The sequence below is a fragment of the Schistocerca gregaria genome, chromosome 10, assembly GCF_023897955.1.
Source record: "Schistocerca gregaria isolate iqSchGreg1 chromosome 10, iqSchGreg1.2, whole genome shotgun sequence".
NCBI lineage: Eukaryota > Metazoa > Arthropoda > Insecta > Orthoptera > Acrididae > Schistocerca > Schistocerca gregaria.
The window spans coordinates 12,694,505-12,717,597 of NC_064929.1; the positions used below are offsets into that span (position 1 = coordinate 12,694,505).

At 41.5% G+C, this 23,093-nt stretch overlaps 1 non-coding gene across 1 annotated transcript; it reads right to left on the bottom strand.

Moving 5' to 3' along the window:
- Positions 1–3,015: 3,015 nt before the first annotated feature.
- Positions 3,016–3,090, bottom strand: Trnas-cga (transfer RNA serine (anticodon CGA)). Its single transcript has one exon. It is a non-coding gene; the product is annotated as a tRNA-Ser (tRNA).
- Positions 3,091–23,093: the final 20,003 nt, after the last annotated feature.

Below are 23,093 nucleotides of genomic sequence, written 5' to 3' on the forward strand. Positions count from 1 at the left end.
TTAATTGCACACAAGTGTGTGCACCACAGCATTCGTGACATTTAAATTTGTTACTTCTTTGCTACTATATTCGCAATAAATTTCGCAGACTGTATCCGCATATGACGCTGAATGTACCTACAAAATTATATCATTGTACGACACATGTTTCAGGAGATACGTCATAAAAACTCAGGACAAGGCCAGACGCTGCATAGTACGGGCGTGGACGCACAGCTGTAAATAAACGCCTGGTCAACGCCAAGCTTTTCCGCTAGTCATCTATAAAGATAAAAAAATCCCCAAAATTGTCCACCAGCGTATTTTTCAAAAACCTTTATTTCGTCATCCATTATTTTCCTGTAAAAATCGAAAATACCGTCCATCATTGTGTTTTTAAAAATCGTCTCTTATTGTCATCTATTTTTATGTATTTTAAGCCATCTATCGCTTGTGTAAAATGTGGCTACAAGTCCATTCCCTTTATGGGGGAATCGAAATAATACACAACGGAAAAACGTGTGGGTCAATTTCTTCCTCATTTTTCGGAACTTCTGATAATAGTAAATCGTTGGCTTTTTGAGAGCGTGGTAGGTAGATACAAGAGATTAGTGTAAGATTAGAATTTGGGTCAGATACAGTGCCAGGAACTTCTGTTTCTATCTGGCTACCTTCGGAGTACTTCACCATCTACTAAGTGATGCGTTTCAATGTGAATGGTGTGTTCTGTCCTAGGTCTACCCTTTACTGCACAATGCTGTTCCTTCGATGCTATTAAAACCAGGATGTTATCAAAATATATGCACAGTGGCAGACTGGAGTCTGCAGAAATATTTCCAGTGGAGGGGAGTGCGGGAGGAGCGTCGGGGCTGGAGTGCATGATTCTGAAACTGGCACTCTGTGTACAAATCATCTGGTCAGTTACGAGATGCAACAAGCTGCAAGAGCCTAACTCTATAAGCCCTAAAACTGGTCAAAGCTAAGGTTTAGCAGTATTGTGGAGAAGTCTTATCTGGAAGAGTATGAGTATACTGTAACGAATAAAAACTCTTTACTCCAGATTCCAGGGACGGTTGGGGGCGATGGGTGAAAGTGCCCCTTTGCCTCTCCTCCCTCCCCAACTCCTCCCCCTCGAGGACGCCAATGGCTGGCCCGTTCATTTTGACAACATCAGAGCTGCAGTAATCTTTCTGATAAACTGTTCTAGATGTGAAACTTCCTGGCAGATTAAAACTGTGTGCCCGACCGCGACTCGAACTCGGGACCTTTGTCTTTCTCGGGCAAGTGCTCTACCAACTGAGCTACCGAAGCAAGACTCTCGCCCGGTACTCACAGCTTTACTTCTGCCAGTATCCGTCTGCTACCTTCTAAACATTACAGAAGCTCTTCTGCGAAACATGCAGAACTAGCACTCCTGAAAGAAACGATACTGTGGAGACATGGCTTAGCCACAGCCTGGGGGATGTTTCCAGAATGAGATTTTCACTCTGCAGCGGAGTGTGCGCTGATATGAAATTTCCTGGCAGATTAAAACTGTGTGCCCGACCGACACTCGAACTCGGGACATTTGCCTATCGCGGGCAAGTGCTCTACCAACTGAGCTACCGAAGCACAACTCTCGCCTGGTACTCACAGCTTTACTTTTGCCAGTATCCGTCTCCTACCTTCCAAACTTTACAGAAGCTCTTCTGCGAAACATGCGGAACTAGCACTCCTGAAAGAAAGGATACTGTGGAGACATGGCTTAGCCACAGCCTGGGGGATGTTTCCAGAATGGGATTTTCACTCTGCAGCGGAGTGTGCGCTGATATGAAACTTCCTGGCAGATTAAATCTGTGTGCCCGACCGAGACTCGAACTCGGGACCTTTGCCTTTCGCGGGCAAGTGCTCTACCAACTGAGCTACCGAAGCAAGACTCTCGCCCGGTACTCACAGCTTTACTTCTGCCAGTATCCGTCTGCTACCTTCTAAACATTACAGAAGCTCTTCTGCGAAACATGCAGAACTAGCACTCCTGAAAGAAAGGATACTGTGGAGACATGGCTTAGCCACAGCCTGGGGGATGTTTCCAGAATGAGATTTTCACTCTGCAGCGGAGTGTGCGCTGATATGAAACTTCCTGGCAGATTAAAACTGTGTGCCCAACCGAGACTCGAACTCGGGACCTTTGCCTATCGCGGGCAAGTGCTCTACCAACTGAGCTACCGAAGCACGACTCTCGCCCGGTACTCACAGCTTTACTTTTGCCAGTACCCGTCTCCTACCTTCCAAACTTTACAGAAGCTCTTCTGCAAACATGCAGAACTAGCACACCTGAAAGAAAGGATACTGTGGAGACATGGCTTAGCCACAGCCTGGGGGATGTTTCCAGAATGAGATGTTCACTCTGCAGTGGAGTGTGCGCTGATATGAAACTTCCTCGCAGATTAAAACTGTGTGCCCGACCGAGACTCGAACTCGGGACCTTTGCCTTTCGCGGGCAAGTGCTCTACCAACTGAGCTACCGAAGCACGACTCTCGCCCGATACTCACAGCTTTACTTCTGCCAGTATCCGTCTGCTACCTTCCAAACTTTACAGAAGCTCTTCTGCGAAACATGCAGAACTAGCACTCCTGAAAGAAAGGATACTGTGGAGACATGGCTTAGCCACAGCCTGGGGGATGTTTCCAGAATGAGATTTTCACTCTGCAGCGGAGTGTGCGCTGATATGAAACTTCCTGGCAGATTAAAACTGTGTGCCCGACCGAGACTCGAACTCGGGACCTTTGCCTATCGCGGGCAAGTGCTCTACCAACTGAGCTACCGAAGCACGACTCTCGCCCGGTACTCACAGCTTTACTTTTGCCAGTATCCGTCTCCTACCTTCCAAACTTTACAGAAGCTCTTCTGCGAAACATGCAGAACTAGCACACCTGAAAGAAAGGATACTGTGGAGACATGGCTTAGCCACAGCCTGGGGGATGTTTCCAGAATGAGATTTTCACTCTGCAGCGGAGTGTGCGCTGATATGAAACTTCCTCCCAGATTAAAACTGTGTGCCCGACCGAGACTCGAACTCGGGACCTTTGCCTTTCGCGGGCAAGTGCTCTACCAACTGAGCTATCGAAGCACGACTCTCGCCCGGTACTCACAGCTTTACTTCTGCCAGTATCCGTCTGCTACCTTCCAATCTTTACAGAAGCTCTTCTGCGAAACATGCAGAACTAGCACTCCTGAAAGAAAGGATACTGTGGAGACATGGCTTAGCCACAGCCTGGGGGATGTTTCCAGAATGAGATTTTCACTCTGCGGCGGAGTGTGCGCTGATATGAAACTTCCTCGCAGATTAAAACTGTGTGCCCGACCGAGACTCGAACTCGGGACCTTTGCCTTTCGCGGGCAAGTGCTCTACCAACTGAGCTACCGAAGCACGACTCTCGCCCGGTACTCACAGCTTTACTTCTGCCAGTATCCGTCTGCTACCTTCCAATCTTTACAGAAGCTCTTCTGCGAAACATGCAGAACTAGCACTCCTGAAAGAAAGGATACTGTGGAGACATGGCTTAGCCACAGCCTGGGGGATGTTTCCAGAATGAGATTTTCACTCTGCAGCGGAGTGTGCGCTGATATGAAACTTCCTCGCAGATTAAAACTGTGTGCCCGACCGAGACTCGAACTCGGGACCTTTGCCTTTCGCGGGCAAGTGCTCTACCAACTGAGCTACCGAAGCACGACTCTCGCCCGGTACTCACAGCTTTACTTCTGCCAGTATCCGTCTGCTACCTTCCAATCTTTACAGAAGCTCTTCTGCGAAACATGCAGAACTAGCACTCCTGAAAGAAAGGAAACTGTGGAGACATGGCTTAGCCACAGCCTGGGGGATGTTTCCAGAATGAGATTTTCACTCTGCAGCAGAGTGTGCGCTGATATGAAACTTCCTGGCAGACGTCCTTGCGCGTCAATCTTACCACGCAGAACTCCAGTGGGAATGTCGGTTACCGCTGAAACAACTGGTTTTCGGCTCACTTTAACCTAATTGTTAAAGCCCGTCACAATTCTAGTTCTTGTAATAACCGATTTTCAGCCTTTTATTTACATTATTTCCTCTAGTAAACGTAGGAATAAAACAAAGATCTAAAAAATTTGACTTTCTCAGTTTCTTGATAAATGGAATCAACACGTTAAATTAAATACTTTTATGATGACCGACAGCCGTCCAGAACGAAATTAGAATTATGTTAATAGCGTCAGCTGCTCACGGGTGTCGATATATATCAACGGGGACAGGTGACAATATGTGCCCCGTCTGGGACTAAAGCCCGGGATCTCCTGCTTACATGGCAGACGCTCTGTCCATCTGAGCCACCGAGGGCACAGACGATAGAGTGACTGCAGGGACTATCTCGCGCACGCCTCCCGCGAGACTCACATGCTCACCTTGTATGTCCACACACTACATTCGTAGTGTCCCACACCACCACACTCATTACTCGTGGAAGACATTCTTACCAAGTCCCGTAACAGTTCGGGGAATACGTGTGCATCTTCACAGAAGAAGGTCATGGCTGGTATTGCCAGAACCATATACGTATATGGATATGGTGTCTGTTCTTTCGGACATAATTTAAATTAAATAGTCAAATAAAACTTTGTCCGCTGTTCGCTGCTTCTCTCAAAATATGGCGAGTGCTTCTGTACTACAGAAAACTGCCAGTATTCTCCTACTGATTTTAGTTTTTAGAAGCTCTGCTCAGAAATTATATTGTAATCGGTTATCACAGCACTATGCGGGCGTTACGTATAGTCCAGCGATAAAGGGTGAAAACTTCGGCTGGAGAACTCTCTTTTTCGTTTTAATTTCTCTGTTTTCAAGGGCTACCAGCAGATAACGGCATACTCCGTAGACACAGGCAGCAGATCAGGCACTTTCTATTTTTATCCCGAAAATTTTAACCTTTTTCTTTGTATGATGTCACAAGTTGCCAAATCAACCATTGTAATTCACTCGTACCGCATATCGTAAAATACTTCCAGATGGTGCCATTCTGTGTTACAACTGACGTTCGACAACAGCGAGAAACTGCGTCCAGTCTCTCGCACTGCTTGTATAACAGGCACAATATTGTCTCGGCAATGCTGGACCAATCCATTTGTTGCTCGTTTCTGTCAGCAGTGTTATTAAAGTGGCATACATCACTTTTCCCATTTTTTCTGTAATAACGCAGTATTTCAGAGCTATGGAAATCTTACGAATAAAAATTACTCGTCTTTTTTAAAAAAGGTTTACTTGAAAACTAAAAATTTTACTACGGCTGCTGTGGCTAATCGATATATCTGTTTTTACGTGGTTATCAGGAAAACATAAAAAGATACTTGTTATAACCGAGAGCAAACAAATACCGAAAGACATCGGTTATTCAGAACTAAAACACCCATATTGTTTTAACTGATCGGTTTTTCTATCTCTAAACTGCAGTGTCGCCATAGAAAAGTGTGTCGTTCCATCATTGTCCATAGCAACTTTGAGATATGTAAGTGTTTATGCACAATATCGACAAATGGAAACACGAAGAGGTAATAAGCACCTGAGCGATAGAATTTATTTCACGGTCAGAAAAGTCGAGTGACAGACAAGACTAAATCACTGTAACAGAAATTATATGGAAATCTGTGTAAAGGAAAATTTCCAGTTCTTTCGTGGATTCCAAAATTGAAGCAAATTTCGGGACATCAAGGTGACATAGTCTTATATGGATAGTATTCCATGACTAACGTAATTGGCCCACATACTGTACTGATATACGGATAATATTACACGACTAACGTAATTTACCTGAAATAATTTACAAACATGTTACTATAACATTCGCTACTACTCATTGCGCTAATTCACCTTCAGCCATTAAGCGCAAGCGCAGATCTCAGTTATGATACGTGCGCCATCCAAAAATTTGTCAAGTTAGTAACTCAACACAACTACAAACGATCATTGTGTGCAAAATAAACCTCATAAGAAGAACATGACGGGTTTGAATCATTCCCACCGCATAGGATGAAAAATTCAGGCTCGCACACAAGACCACTTGAAAACTAACCAGAAATTCAGATTAGTTGTAGCTTCGGTGACAATCGCGTTTTTCACATTTCCCCCGTAAACTAGATAATTATGAAACTTTTGCAACTACTCTAAAATATCTGCGGCAACGGCCTTGCCCCGGAGGTTGCATCGGTTCACGTGAGATCACCGAAGTTAAGTGCGTTGTCGGGCGTGGTCGGCACTTGGATGGGTGGTCATCCAGGCCGCCATGCGCTCTTGCCATTTTTCGGGGTGCACTCAGCCTCGTGGTGCCAATCGAGGAGCTACTCGACCGAATAGTAGCGGTTCCGGTCAAAGAAAACCACCATAACGACTGGGAGAGCAGTGTGCTGACCCCACGCCCCTCCTGTTCGTATCCTCCACGGATCATGACGCAGCGGTCGGATGGTCCCGTCCCAGTAGGCCACTCGTGGACTGAAGACGGAGTGCTTACAAAGCAACTACTCTCCAGTGCATGGCCGTACTACTGAGACCTTGATGCCTGGCATCAACAACAGATGGCAGCACACGAGGTTGGCTTACGCCTACTGCCGAATTTTGGGTTCTGTCGTAAGCCTGCGCTAGCACGTGGGGCCTTCCGTCTTAAGTGCAAGCATATCCATTGCGTGTTCTGCCGCGCGACTTGAGTGGAATGTTTCATTATTTCTGAAATTTTATAGAAATTTTTTTCGTTGTATATCCTCTCCATCGGTACTGAATTTACTGTAAAATTACTTGCTCACTTTTCGGAAATTCTGTTCATGGTAAATCGATACTATTTGAAGCCGTGGTAGACACGAGTCTAGTGTGCTTCACCTTCAGCATCTTCTGTGTCAGTCTCGGTTCCTATGTCGCTGATTTCACAACGAACAGTTCGTTGTCTACTGAATATGCTGTCTGTTGCACGACACTATCCCTCCTACACTGCAAGGGGGAGACACAGGAAATGGTAGGATTTTTGAAACATGTAGCTATTAAGGTAATTTTGAAGTTAGGCATACGAAAATTTGTATCTGGTTTCTAGGTCAGAAATAAAGAAATATGTGTTCCATTATTATTGGGAATGAAGTGAAATAGTGGGTGAACATTTTATTTTAAGATAAATAATTATGGAAGAACTATGAAAGTATTTTTAAGGCTACATCTACGAAAATTGGTATTTGACTTCAAGGTTACAAATAAGAAAATACGTGTTTTGGTGTTTATGGAAGTTCAACCCCTAAGGGGATGAAATATAGCGAGCTGGTGCGTTTCTGGCGCCAGTTTCCATCGATCGTTGTTTCGATCTTTGAGTCCTGGTCCAGAGGACACTGCTCCCTAAGCGACTGTAGTAGTTCTCTGCGCGTCCCCACATCGGGCTTACCGCGCATGTGAAACCTGAGTACATAATCCCTGTGACATTTTATGAACGGTATTCCGTAGGGACAGGTTCTCATTCAAAAAGTGTCACGACTGCCATGGGCCGCGCCGGGTATCCGCCATGTCTCAAACGCCTTGTCACGGTTCGTGCGGCTCCCCCCGTTGGAGGTTCGAGTCCCCCCTCGGGCATCGTTGTGTGTGTTTGTTGTCCTTAGCATAAGTTAATGTAAGTAGTGTGTAAGCATAGAGACTGATGGTTCAAATGGCTCTGAGCACTATAGGACTTAACATCGGAGGTCATCAGTCCCCTAGAACTTAGAACGACTTAAACCTAAGGACATCACACACATCCATTCTCGAGGCAGGATTTGAACCTGCGACCGTAGCGGTCGCGCGGCTCCCGACTGAAGCGCCTAGAACTTCTCGGCCACATAGGCCGATCTATCATGTATTCTAGAGAAGCCGCCCGGTCGTCAGTGGCGCCTGTTCTTTCCAGAACAGTTACTATCTTCATATATATGGTTAAACGCTACCCAACCATTGACCTTCGTCTGTGCGAATGCGCACAGGTTGCCCGAAATCTTACGGGAATCGTCACCTTAGTGTGGGCCAGTATTGAGTGGATGGGCAAATACCTATTACGTACATTACGTTTGTGGATTGTGGACAGTTGGGAATGTGAGTCTCACGGGAAGCGTGGAAGTGATAAATGCCTGCAGTCGTGGTATTCATCTGTGTCCTCGGTGGCTCAAATGGATAGAGCGTCTGCCATGTAAGCAGGAGATCCCGGGTTCGAGTCCCAGTCGGTGCACACATTTTCAGCTGTCCCCATCGAAGTATATCAACAACACCTGTCGGCAGCTGAGGGTTTCAATTAACTATCAATTGTGAAGGGAATTCGAAGAACCCTTTGCCAGGCACTTAAATGTGATTTGCAGAGTATCCATATAGATGTAGATCAAAGCTCGTCCCGTGACGCACGTGCACAAAATGATTCATACTGCACAATGCATGCAAACATACTAGCCGAAAACACTGACGAATAAGGAGTGCTGCATATCCAGGTTAGACAGATCGGTTTTTCCTGCCAAGAAGAACAGGGAGTTGCTATCTAGGAACAATTCCAGTTAGAGGAAGGGTTGATAAGTGCTCCTTGGATTGCACACTAAACGTAAATAACGAAAATGCATTTTTGGTAAAAATTGGTCAAAACATAATCCTGTGCTCCCCGCATTGCATTAGCCGTTTTGAATATTGAAAATCTGACTGCAGCTTCGTGTTCAGCGACATTAAAAATATATATGTAACACTCAGTTCATGCAAATCGAAGTAATAATATAACTAAAAGGTTTCCCTAGACGTTGAACTTTTTTGGAGAAACGATTTTCTCAGAACGGCATGCAGCATTAACTAAAAATGGTTCAATCTCTTAACTTCTACCTCTGACCCAGAAAAGTAAACACTTTTCTTAGGAGCTTATAATATATGACACTGATTAATATCAACTAATTTTTGTGAAGGCATAAGGAGTGAAATAAACCCCCAAAAAATCGAACTCAGAGTTCGAATTAGCTCCGTATCGCTAAATTTACGGTTGTTTCATTGCGGTTAGGTATGCGCTCCCATAAATTTTATGTAATATCGACTGATGTTTTCCATTTTTAATTTCAGAGAAGTAATTTAGTATCAACTAATGTTATCCATTTTTGATTTCAGGTAACATCTGAGGGGCCACACTGCACGCAGTCTGCGTGATCAAATCATAATTGCGGGCGCCATTTTTTTTTACTGAAAATCTAAAATAAAGCTCATAGTATGATCACTCGTAATTCCCAAACAGATCCTTCAAATGTATTTTCACTGTCTCAAAAAAAGTACCATTTTTTGCTCATCTGAATGAGAACCTAGCCGTAACGCCGGAATATAGTCACGAGATTTTTTTCGGAGACGCTGTACGTTCGCCAGAAGAATTTCGTTCTGCGCGTGTCGATGGACTTCGACAGATATTACTGTGTGTGTGTGTGTGTGTGTGTGTGTGTGTGTGTGTGTGTACACTACTCAGTCGTGCCATTCGAGTGTACATCTTTGCATAGTTTTCCTTTGACGATGTAAACAGTGTTAGGCTCAGTTGCTAACTGGCCAGTGAGTGGTTCCGAAGGTGTCGTATGTGCGGTGCGTTCTGTCTGCTAGGACAACAACAGACTGGCGTGGTGCGATGGCAGAAGCAGACACTGAGGGAGCTAGCTGCTGGGACGCCAGCGAACAATGTATGCCAAGTAAGATGAAGAGGACTATTCTAAAATTATGAGCCGCCTCAATAGTGTTTATCATTAGTAAATCTTGTAGTTGAGACTGACAATCAATCTACAATAACTGACAGTTTTGCCTAGATAGAGATTACTGAGAAATACTGGAAATTCCCCTATACACTGAAATTTTGGTTGTGATGACAGGCCGATGGGCAGTGTAGCCCGAGATCTAAGTTATGTTGGAAGGGGGTAATTTGATTTCGAGATGTTTACGCCAACGATTATGAATGCCGAGTAAACGTTGTGTGAGCAGATTTCCCTGTAGCGTAGCCTAGTGTTTCCGTCCGCGCCATATTTAACACACTTTCTCTGGCTGTGTACAAAAGTCGCACAACAGCGACGAAAACTACGTTTCTGGTGGGGGGAGGGGAGATTTCACTATGTAACTTTCACTACAAATTTTAGTAGCCGAATTAGAAGCGTAATTTTAACTATATTTCCGTTTGTGGGAAAATAATGATTCTTCTCTTTCGGCAGCAACTATAATACGTAGGCGACATATTATTTTTTTTTTTAACTCTGAATCATGATCTCAGTAGACGCAGTGCTGTTTACGTTACTTGATTTGTGGTCGATAGTAAAAAATGCAATGTATTGGTAAATTCTTTGAAGTGTGACGTGTGTTGCATAGACGACGTCTGCAATGTTCGTAAGGCCAAGTTTGTATATATTCTGTGTATGTTTAATTAAGGCGAGGAGGATAATGTTCAAGGAGCACTGCATTAGCGGTCTATGGAGAAATTTAGAATTTGGATCTGACGAACGGCATGCTCGGGCAGTTTGTGCTATTATGTTGACCACTGCGTAATTCGGACACAGTGATCATTGCCTCTCCCTAGTAACCAGGAGACTCGGGTGGTAATCCTGGTCTGGCACAAATTTTCAACAGTGCCTATTGTCAGATAATTTTATTAGTTGTTTCGGTCTTAAATTGTGTTTTGTCAACAAAACGTCGTTTAGCTCTTTCTTGGATAACAGCTTTGGAAAGCGTACAGTCTGTACAGGTTACATTGATATTCACTCGTCGTTAGTCCAAGGCAACTATAGCTATTTTTAAAAACAGTTGTAGTGCATATTAAGCCTACATACGTATTTGTGTCCTGTGTTTCTTTACCAAGAACTTCTTCTTAGGTAGTTTCCCTGTAGTGGTATTTTGTTTTGGTATTTATAGACTGTAGGCATAGAGTTCCTACACGGTCGATAATATTAATAATTTCCTTTCTCACTTTGATTTTCTGTAGAATCTCCTGTTTATGGTTATTGCTAACCTGTTTCACATTCTCACTTTTATTATTTTTATTTTTCTAGTTTTGTGACTGGTAGCCAAATTTACTTTGAATTCAGTTTTTAATTCTGAAATAGTAACAGTTAAAGGTCAAGTGAAGATTGCGATCTATTTGAGGAGAATTGTTCGGAGATCTTTTATATTAGACGTACACAGGTCATTGAGATCCTTATCTACATAAAATTACTTCGAGTTTGATGTAGCCCATTCTCTTGTCATGATGTCGGCTGTATCGTAGCGCATTGTCTCGATTAGGATGGAGATTTTGGTTGAGAGTTGCCGAAGTCGACGAAAGTGTTTACGAAGTTAAGACTGTCCTAACAGAATGATCTGTAGCGTAGTCCAAAACGCTCTTTCTGTCCTTTTAAAATGTCTTTTAATTAAAAATAACTAAAGCTGCAAGATACAATCACAAAAACTGTGTTACGTAATACAGAAATCCCAGACTATTGTGGTGTATGTTGTGTACGTACACTAATTTTTTGTCACTGAATATATATGTTTTACTCATTTGCTGGATTCCAGTTTCCCGCTTTTTGCGGCGAAAAACCTTTCCCTGCGAAGGGCCCAATAGCATGTCGGTTATATTCGTGACTTTACCGACGGTCAGTAATTTCATGATAGTCTATCCACCGGCGTCATTGTTAACATCGAATATAGATTTAAGTATTAGGAAGACTAATATGAACCTAACGCATGAGTAGGTCTAATGATGAATAAAAAAAATTCGAATCCGGGTTAGCTACTACAAGCAGCTTAGTGAACGCGTTATTGTGGCCAAGATAGACACGAAGCCCACACCTACCACAGTCTTAAAAGTAGTCCGCAGATGAGGAAGAAATTGATGAAATGTGTGATGAGATAAAAGAAATTATTCAGATAGTGAAGGGAGATGAAAATTCAATAGTCACAAGTGATTGGAATTTGATAGTGGAAAAAGGAAGAATAGGAAACGTAGTAGGTGAATATGGAATGGTGGTAAAAAATGAAAGAGGAAGCCGCCTGGTAGGTTTTCGCCCAGAGCATAACTTAATCATAGCTAACACTTGGTTCAAGAATCGTGAAAGAACGTTGTATACGTGGAAGAGACCTGGAGATACTGCAAGAATTTAGATAGATTATATAATGGTAAGACAGAGATTTAGAAACCAGGTATTAAATTGTGAGACATTTCCAGGGGCAATCTATTGGTTATGAACTGTAGATTAAAACTGAAGAAACTGCAGAAATGTGGGAAATTAAGGAGATGGGACCTGGATAAACTGAAAGAACCAGAGGTTGTACAGAGTTTCAGGGAGAGCATAAGGGAACAATTGACAGAAATGGGGGAAAGAAATACAGTAGAAGAAGAATGGGTAGCTTTGAGGGATGAAGTAGTGAAGGCAGCAGAGGATCAAGTAGGTAAAAAGACGAGGGCTAGTAGGAATCCTTGGGTAACAGAAGAAATATTGAATTCAATTGATGAAAGGAGAAAATATAAAAATGCAGTAAATGAATCAGGCAAAAAGGAATACAAACGTCTCAAAAATGAGATCGACATGAAGTGCAAAATGGCTAAGCAGGGATGGCTAGAGGACAAATGTAAGGATGTAGAGGCGCAAATCACCATGGGTAAGATAGACACCGCCAACAGGAAAATTAAAGTGACAGCATTGATAGGGGTGGTGGGATCACTCATGGGAAAATTCCTGCAGTAGTGGATGTTAGAGCTGCACCGTTTTTAGATTGATGTCAGCTGATAGGTATTCCTGCTTAGGGGAAGTCTCTCTAACAAAAGATCCACTTTTAACAAAGCTTAAGTATCCAAGTAATGAGAGAATTAGTATATTTCATCAAAATATACAAGATGTTAGAGATAAAGTTAGTGAACTGCTTATAGATGTTGACACTGAAATTATTGGTATATTTGAGCACTTCTTAAATAAGGAGATAATTCAGAGGCTTCCTTTACCAGGATACAGGTTGGCTGACAGCTTTTCTAGGAGCTCTTTTCGGTGTGGGGGAGTAACCATGTATGTGAAAAACAGCATCCCATTAGAGTCAATTGATGTTTCAAAGTACTGCACTGAAAAGGTGTTAGAATGTTGTGAAGGTATGGTTAAATTTAATGGAGCTAAACTTCTAATTGTTATTTATAGAGCCCCAGACGCCAATTTCACAACATTTTTGCTAAAGCTAGAGGAGGTTTTTGGTACACTTTGTAGGAAATACAAAAAATTATTTATATGTGGTGATTTCAATATTAATTGTAAAGTGAGTGTGCAAGAAAAAGGATGCTGGTAGATCTCCTTAATTCATATAATCATATGCTAACTGGTATGGCAAAGTGGTATGCAGATAGAATAGCTAAGTCTCAGGATAAAATTAAAACCATATGGTCATTCGTAAAGGAAGTGGCTGGTCTGCAGAGACAGGTCAAAGATATGGAATCAGTGCGTAGTGGGAATGTGCTTGTTGCTGATAAGTCGCTTATATGTACAGTATTTAATAATCACTTTCTGAATGTAGCAGATGAACTAAATAGAAACCTAGCCCCAACAGGGAATCATATAGCGCTCTTAGAAAAAAGTGTTCCGAGACTGTTACCTGAAATGGTCCTCCATGATACTGACAAGAGGGAGATTGAGTTTATAATTAAATCACTAAAGACCAAGAACTCTCATGGATATGACGGGGTATCTAGCAGAATACTGAAGTATTGTTCTGTGTATGTTGGCCCAGTACTTAGCCATATCTGTAACTTTTCCTTTAGCAGTGGTCGGTTTCCTGACCGATTAAAGTACTCTCTAGTGAAGCCACTTTATAAAAAGGGAGACAAGGATAATGTTGACAACTTTAGACCTATTTCCATGCCATCGGTGTTTGCTAAAGTTATCGAGAAGGTTGTATACACAAGGTTACTGGAGCATTTAAATTCACATAATTTGCTGTCAAATGTACAGTTTGGTTTTAGAAATGGTTTAACAACTGAAAATGCTATATTCTCTTTTCTCTGTGAGGTTTTGGACGGATAAAATAAAAGGTTGCGAACACTAGGTGTTTTCTTTGATTTAACGAAGGCTTTTGACTGTGTTGACCACAAAATATTACTGCACAAGTTGGACCATTATGGAGTAAGGGAGTAGCATACAGTTGGTTCGCCTCTTACTTTAAGAACAGAAATCAGAAGGTAATTCTCCGCAATATTGAGAGTGGTAGTGATAATCATTCGCAATGGGGCTCTGTTAAGAGGGCATTCCCCAAGGGTCGGTTCTGGGGCCACTGCTGTTTCTTACTTATATAAATGATATGCCTTCTAGTATTACAGGTGGTTCAAAAATATTTCTGTTTGCTGATGACACCAACTTGGCAGTGAAGGGTCTTGTGTGTAATATTGAAACCGTATCAAATAATGTAGTTCATGAAATAAGTTTGTGGCTTGTGGATAACAATTTGATGCTAAATCACACTAAGACTCAGTTTTTACAGTTTCTAATTCACAATTCAACAAGGACTGATATTTTGATCAGACAGAATGGGCATGTTATAAGCGAGACGAAACAGTTCAAGTTCCTAGGCGATCGGATAGATAGTAAGCCGTTGTGGAAAGCCCATGTCCAGGATCTTGTTCAGAAACTAAATGCTGCTTTAGTTACCATTAGAACAGTATCTGCAATAAGTGACAGTTCAACATGGAAAATAGTCTACTTCGCATATTTTCATACGCTTATGTCGTATGGTATTATTTTTTTGGGTAATTCTTCTGATTCAAAAAGGGTATTTTTGGCTCAAAACGGGCTGTTCGAGCTATATGGGGTGTAAGTTCGAGAACCTCTTGTTGGCCCCTATTCAATAGTCTGGGAATTCTGACATTGCCCTCAGAGCATATATTTTCTTTAATGTTGTTTGTTGTTAGCAGTATTAGCGTATTCCCAACAGTTAGCAGCTTTCAATCAGTTAATACTAGGCACAAATCATATCTGTATGTGGAATGCACTTCCTTGACTCTTGTGCAGAAAGGAGTGCAGTATTCTGCTGCATCCATTTTCAATAAGCTACCACAAGAACTCAAAAATCTTAGCAGTAGCCCAAAATCTTTTAAGTCTAAACTGAAGAGTTTCCTCATGGCTCAATCCTTCTATTCTGTCGAGGAGCTCCTGGAAGAGCTATAAAATTAAGCAAATTTGAGTGTTACGTTGTTGATTTTCTTTATTTTAACTTAAGACTTGTCGCCTGACTATGTTTTAATATTTCATTTTATCTGTTTCTACTATCGTGTTATAATTTCATGTATTGACTCGTTCTATGACCATGAAGATTTCTCCTTAATTTGGTCCCACGGAACAATAAATAAATAAAAATGAAAAAACTTTGGAGAAAAGAGATCCACTTGAATGCATATCAAGAGCTCAGATGGAAACCCTGATATAAGCGAAGAAGGGAAGGCAGAAAGGTGGAGGAGTATATAGAAGATCTATACAAGGGCAATGTACTTGAAGACAGAATATGGAAATGGAAGAGCATGTAGATGAAGATGAAATAAGAGATGATATACTGCGTGAAGAGTTTGGCAGAGCAGTGAAAGACCTAAGCCGAAACAAGGCCCCGGGAGTAGACAACATTCCATTATAACTATTGACACTCGTGGGAGAGCCAGCCCTGACAAAACTCTACCATCTGATGAGCAAGATGTATGAGACAGGCGAAATACCGTCAGACTTCAAGAAGAATATAATAATTCCAATCTCTAAGAAAGCAGTTGTTGACAGATATGAAAATGACCGAACTATTTGTTTAGTAAGTCACAGGCGCAAAATACTAACGCCAATTCATTACAGACGAATGGAAAAACTGGTAGAAGCCGACCTCGGGGAATACCAGTTTGGATTCCGTAGAAATACTGGAACACATAAGGCAATACTGACCCTACGACTTCTCTTAAGAGCTAGATTAAGGAAAGGCACACCTACGTTTCTAGCATTTGTAGACTTAGAGAAATCTTTTGACAATGTTGACTGGAATACTCTTTCAAAGTCTGAAGGTGGCAGAGGTAAAATGCAGGGAGCGAAAGGCCATTTATAATTTGTTCAGATACCAGAAGGGAGTTACAAGAGTCAAGGGGCATGAAAGGGAAGCAGTGTTTGGGAAGGGAGTGAGACGGGGTTCTAGTCTATCGCCGATGTTATTCAATATGTTTATTGAGCAAGCAGTAAAGGAAAAAAAGAAAAAAAAATCGAAGTAGGAATTAAAATCTGTGGAGAAGAAATTAAAACCTTGAGATTCGCTCATGACATTATAATTCTGTCAGAGACAGCAAAGGACCTGGAAGAGCAGCTGAATGGAATGGAGTGTCCTGAAAGATGATATAAGATGATCATCAATAAAAGCAAAACGAGGATAATGGAATGTAATCGAATCATGTTTGGTGATGCTGAAGGAATTAGATTAGGAACTGAGACACTTAAAGTAGTAAAGGAGTTTTGCTATTTGGGGAGCAAAATAACTGATGACGGTCGAAGTAGAGAGGATATAAATTGTATACTGGCAATGACAAGGAAAGTGTTTCTGAAGAAGAAAAACTTGTTAACATCGAGTATAGCTTTAGGTATCAGGAAGTGTCTTATCCGAGTATTTGTATGGAGTGTAGCCATGTATGGAAGTGAATCATGAACGATAAAGAGTTTGGTTAAGAAGAGAATAGAGGCATTAGAAATATGGTGCTACAGAAGAATGCTGAAGAACAGATGGGTAGATCACTTAACTAATGACGAGGTATTAAATAGTATTGGGGAGAAGAGAACTTTGTGGCACAACTTGACTACAAGAAGGAATCGGTTGGTAGGACACGTTCTGATGCCTCAGGGGATCAGCAATTTAGTATTGGAGGGCAACTCGGAGGGTAAAGGTCGAGGAGGGAGACCAGGAGATGAATACACTAAGCAGATTCAGAAGGATGTAGGTTGCAGTGGGTATTGGGAGATGAAGCTTGCACATGATACAGTAGCATGGAGAGCTGCATCAAACCAGTCTCTGGACTGAAGACCACAACAACAACAATAAGAAGGCATTTGTCTCATTTGTACCTTTCAACAGAAATGGGACAGACAAGAGGGTTAGATTAGACTATATGTAGTTTCCGTTGCAATTGATCCATAATGAGGAGATGCTCAGTGGGAAACTAATATGCTAATTTACCTTCCACAGATCGCAAGTGGACTGATCATGGACGTGAAATGAGGGATGAAAATTTAGACATACTTCTGATCGTACTCGTATTATTTGACACCCTCTCTCTCTCTCTCTCTCTCTCTCTCTCTCTCTCTCTCTCTCTCTCTCTCTCTCTTTCTATTTCTCACTCACTCACTCACTCCTCACTCACTGTCAATCGCGCAGTAGTAAAACTTTTATGGCTGCTGACAATTTATTGAAAATTCGTTTTCCTGAATGATGGAGACTTTCTTGCACCAAAGTAATTAACTTCCAAATTTTTGTAGAGATTATTCATGTTTCTAGTAATGAGTGCATGCAATGAGCTGTTGATTTGAAAATATTCATTTGTTTTTAAAGACAAATTTCACGGGGAGAAGCTATCTTCTATCTCCACCTTGTTAAATTGATCTGTTTCCACGTCCCTAATCTCAAGCTGTGTTATATTAACGGCAAACACAAAACATTTCTTACATGCATTTCCACTATTTTCCAACAAGTTGACTATTTTTTTGAATAATATATTAATAGTGAAATATTTGAAAAAGTTTTGAAAGACAGGTTTTGTGGGAAAATTTCAAAAATAAAAAGACCACAGAGTTCTTTATAATAAAGCTTCTCCATGGATTTTAATTCCTACTCTGAATTTTTCTTTTGTTTCCTTTACTGCTTGATCAACAAACAGAGTGAATAACATCGGGGATAGACTATAACCCTGCCTCACTCCCTTCCCAACCACTGCTCGCCTTTCATGCCCCTCGACTCTGCATGCCCTCGAGTAAGACAACTGACTGTTAGAATTCCATGGTGCTGGGACAAATGGTTTGAGAGGAAAGGTACATTTAGTTAGAAAAGTTACGGAAAATTTAAAGTTGTATTGCACTTAACGACGTACATGCACTCATTTAAATTCGTAGTTTCTTTCACTGCATGTGTCATAGATTTCTCTCTCGAGTATTGAAAGCAGCGCACTGTAAAGTTTATTTTTAGTTTTTTACATGGCTTGTAAAGCTTTTCGTTCCTTTCCAACAGTATGCATGCCGTACAAAAACAAAGATTTGTTTCATGATATTCACTATTTTAATTCTTGCAAGTCTTCTAGAACTTCTCTCGAAAACTTTGTGGGTAGATCTTGGCCTTTGTTTTGTTCAGAAACAAAAAAACACCCCTGATACGTTTTTACCAAAGCAAACAAATGACTACAAGACAAGAAACAATGTAGTCAATAGGTGAAATCTCAGAGCAACGGGAAAAAATGTCCCTTGGCTTATCAGCTCAAAGAACAGCTGTCACAGAGAAACAAGTGGGCATGTGTCACATAGCAAGCTGCCATTTAGGACTTTGAAATAAGGATTTGGACTAAACTTCTTTTATATTCGCACTAAGTGTAAATCAAACAGGTACAATGACCAATAGAAAAAATCTTATTTTCATTCTGCTCTTGGGAATAAATATATTGCGAATCAGTGGTTCCCCAAACAGGAGAGGACTAGAAACTTTCGAAGTGTGGTGGTGTAGAAGAATGCTAAAACAGTTTAGATCGAATAGCTGATGGGGAGATACGAAATCAGATTAGAGAGTAGAGAAATTAATGGCACAACTTGACAGGAAGAAGCGATCGTGGATAAAGCTCATATTTCGATTCCGCCCGTCCGCTGTGACCCATGACGTTCAGCATGACGGTCATTAGTTTGCGTTTCGAAGGATATCAGTGGCCTTATTAAATGTCACCTGTTATTGTCTTCGTTTCTAGTGCCATTTGTAACGTTCGTTAACTATGATTTGTTTTCGGAATATGTCGTGATGAACAATGGGAGGAACCCGAGAGCACAGCTTAAATTGTCGTTAAAGAAACGAGTAGCGATTGTATTTTTATCTTTCTTATCCGACACATAGGGGAACCCGGGTAGAATGGGGTACAAAGTTGAAAACTATGATTAAATGTATAAAAGTGATAAATAAGAGAGTAACCAATTTTTATATGAACACATTATGATGTATTAATCACAAATATACAAGAACATTGCCATAAAATAAAATAACAATATTTTTTCACTCAAAAATAGAAATGTATGTCATTTGCCCCATTCAGCCCCGTGCACGCGGCAGAATGGGGTGGTAAGTACAGGTGATTACAAAAGCGTATAAAATTATCGCAAATGCAGAAAATATTGCCTTGCTCGGTATTTGTTTAGTTTAAAGTGAATATTAATGTCAAACTACAGTTTTCATGTATTGTATCCTTTTCTTAAGGCTGTTTACAAAATTCACACACGAGGAGATACTCACAATCTTAGCTAGCTATTCCTGCACAAGAATCGTGTGTCCATTTTTTGCACGTGGATAAGCGACCCAACCTTCAACTGATTTTGAATGTAACCCATCACAATCTAAACATTCACTGTCGGAACTTTCCTCATAATTACTCTCGTTAGTATTGTATTCTCTCTACTTTTTTCCATTTATCTTTAGGGCCTTTGTTTCTTTTTTGACTTCTTAATCATATCCTCTTTCGCAAATAGTTTTTTCTTTGCACTTTCTTCTTTGGCAAAGTTCTTTTTCTATTTTTCCTTAATATTGGCTTCTAACTTTTTTTTTTGTACGGCGAATCAGTTAAAACAACAGTCTTCCCCCTCTTCCTTTTCGCTCTTTTCTTTCGGCAATGGCATCAGAATTTCAAGTGAAATATGAAATGAGGAGGTGTTGTCAGTTGTCATCCAAGAGCACCCAAGATTAGAACAATTAGCCTCAATAACATTGTCATTCTTAGGCGGCAGTTCATTGTTACAATTCGCTGAAACCCCTTCCGCTTGATTATCCAGCCTGTTGGAGTCGTATTTTTTAGCTGGTGTGCTAGGTGGAGGCAATTCCAATTGTTCAGATATAATAACCTCTTTATCTGACGGCCTATCTAGTCCGCTGTCAGTTGTGTCTGCCGGGAGGAAGTTTGCGTCGTGAATTTGGATATGTCCGTGGGCCAGTAGCTTCGAAACATTTAATAGGGGTTTTCATAGTTGCACTTTAGACGAAAGCTGAACCAAAAAGCATTGAATTTTGAAAGATAGTTATGACTTTCCCTGCGTGACTTCGTAGCCATTTTCGAAGCTCATCACTATAACGAAGGCTTAAAGACTTCATAAAACAAACAACAAGCGGCTGAAGTCTGTGAGAGCAATGTGGTGGTAAAGAAACGCCACTCTCCCTCGCATAGTCCATAACGTCAGTGTTCGTGGTATGTGCTGAGTGGCCATCTAATATAAAGAGAACTGGGAAGTCCTTTTATGCCTTAGAAAATTCCAAAACTTTCCGAAACCATACAAAGAATGACTCTGTGGCCATACATGCGGTGCTGTGGACCTCAGCGCAACCTCCTGCTGCCAGCCCTAACTCAAATTCTTTCTACTTCTTCTTTCGTGGAAAAATAAGCGTAGGAGGAATGTCAGCTCCGCTTGCTGACGTACTAATGAAGCTGGTTACAGTTTCGCCCCTTTCTGCAGAGGTTAACGATCCTACTGGACGTTTCCCTTTGCAATCTGTGATCTTCTATTGGTTTTTAGGATTAACCGAAACGCCTGTTTCATCACAAATAGTTATTTGAGAAGTTCTTAGTGTGTGTTTGTCAGTTACATTTGTTAGCAACGAAAAAGACCTATCGACAGCTACTTTATTAAAACCTATGACTCTTGCACCAGATGCTGCTTCGGGTTTGCGAGAAAACCCGCATTTGCTTCTTCATTGTTTCATGATGTAATTTCGCCTCGTTTTGCTCGAAATTTTCGAAAAAGTATCTGAGAAACGTGCAAAAATTGAAAGGCAAAACTGTGCACCTGCCGAAATACGAGTGCGTATACTCATTTGAAAAAATTTTCCTAAACCGCTTCTTATACGCTAGAAGTTACAGCACAGTTAACAGCAATTGTAGTTGACCGTTTGCCTGGATCGTATAATGTACAGCCAGTAACATATTTTTGTAGGGAGGACACAGCATCTCATCTTGAATGGAGGTTCATCTGTACGTGTAAAAGTAGCCACGTGTGTCACAGGGAAGTGTGTTGGGAGCCTTACTGTTCATGTTGTATATTAACATTACAGATAATATAAGTTAGCTCACATATTTCGAGAATGGTGCAGATATCGACATTGAGGTAACAACGTTCGTGGGAAGAGATATGCACATACAGGGGATAGGAAAAATAATGTGACCACCTATACTTGCATCTACATGGATACTCTGCAAATCACATTTAAGTGCCTGGCAGAAGGTTCTTCGAAACACCTTCACAAGTCTTTATTATTCCAATCTCGTATAGCACCCGGAATGAATGATCACCTGTATCTTTCCATACGAGCTCTGACTTCCCTTATTTTATCGTGGTGATCGTTCCTCTCTACGTAGATCGGTGTCAACAAAATATTTTTGCATTCGGAGGGAAAAGTTGGTGATTGGAATTTCGTGAGAAGATTCCGTCGCAACGAAAAACGCTTTTCTTTTAATGATGTCCAGCCCAAATCCTGTGTAATTTGTGTGACACTCTCTCCCATATTTCGCGATAATAGAAAACGTGGTGCCTTTCTTTGAACTTTTTCCATGTACTCCGTCAGTCCTATCTGGTAAGGATCCCACATCTACCAGCACTATTCTGAAAGAGGACGGGCAAGCGTAGTGTAGGCAGTTTCCTTTGTAGGTCTGTTACGTTTTCTAAGATTCTTGCCAATAAAACGCAGTGTTTGGTTATCCTTCACAACATTTTCTATGTGTTCCTTCCAATTTAACTTGTTCGTTATTGTAATACGTAGGTATTTAGTTGAATTTACGGCTTTTCGGTTAGACTACAACTTCTCTGATTGTGATTCGTTTACTCTGCTTCGCCAGGGATTTTTCGGGGTCAGTAACGACCTGATTTGCGGATATTGAGGGCGTACCTTAACTGACTTCTGTCTTCATTGATTAGCGGCTACCTTTGAAATAGTTGTACCACTCCTTATGCCGTGTAGTACCCATGACTTCGTCCACAAACACACGATGGTTTTAACCTGAGAATCGCCAAGCGTGAAGCCAAATGTGATGCAACTCGTCGTTTTGCTCACATTACTAAATCCAACGTGTACCACTTACAAGTGTTCCGAAATATTGGAGAAAATCAGGTATTTGTGCTATGTATGCCTGAAAACATGAGCCCACGAACGCCCTGATACCATTGTTGATTTCAACAATTAAAAAAGGTCGGATAATTTTTGAACAGCTATCGTTTATAGGCCGTCGCCAGTGATGTCGGAAGAGCAAGATACCCATATCTGCGCCAGTTGTATTAGGTAGTTCGATTGGAGCGGTCTATTGTCCGACGAATCTCCATAGCAGCTCCTAGCCGAATACCCCAAAGTTCGTCCTTCGCGTTAGGAATCAAGCTGAGCTCACGAGGGCGTAAGTCCGGGGTGTGTGGAGTGTGGTGCGTGGTGCGGCCTTCCCATCCCCATATACCGATCAAATCAGTCACGACTTTAACCAATCGTGCCCGAACATTGTCCTGCAAAATGATGGTCGCGTGCTGCAGAAAGTGACGCCGCTTCTTTCACTCAGTTGTTTTTCTTCTTTGTAGCACACTCTGCTTCGTTTTCGAGTCGAAACCGCTTAACAGATATTGTTCAAATTTGACATGGCGACCGTTTGAACCCTTAGAAAGAACAAAGCCCACTTCAGAAGGCAAGAAACTTTTTTTTTTTAAGTCAGTGAACGTAAACTAAATTAAAACTTACTTATGTTGGTGTATAACTTATGAATTCTATAATGCATAAGTACTTCAGTAGTCTCCTCGCGGGATAGTCTCTCAAATGAAATTGCTCCCACGTCCGAGGCCTTTCAATATCACTTCTCCCATTCCGCTTGTAGTTCAGAATATTTTGGGGAAGTCTGGGACTTAG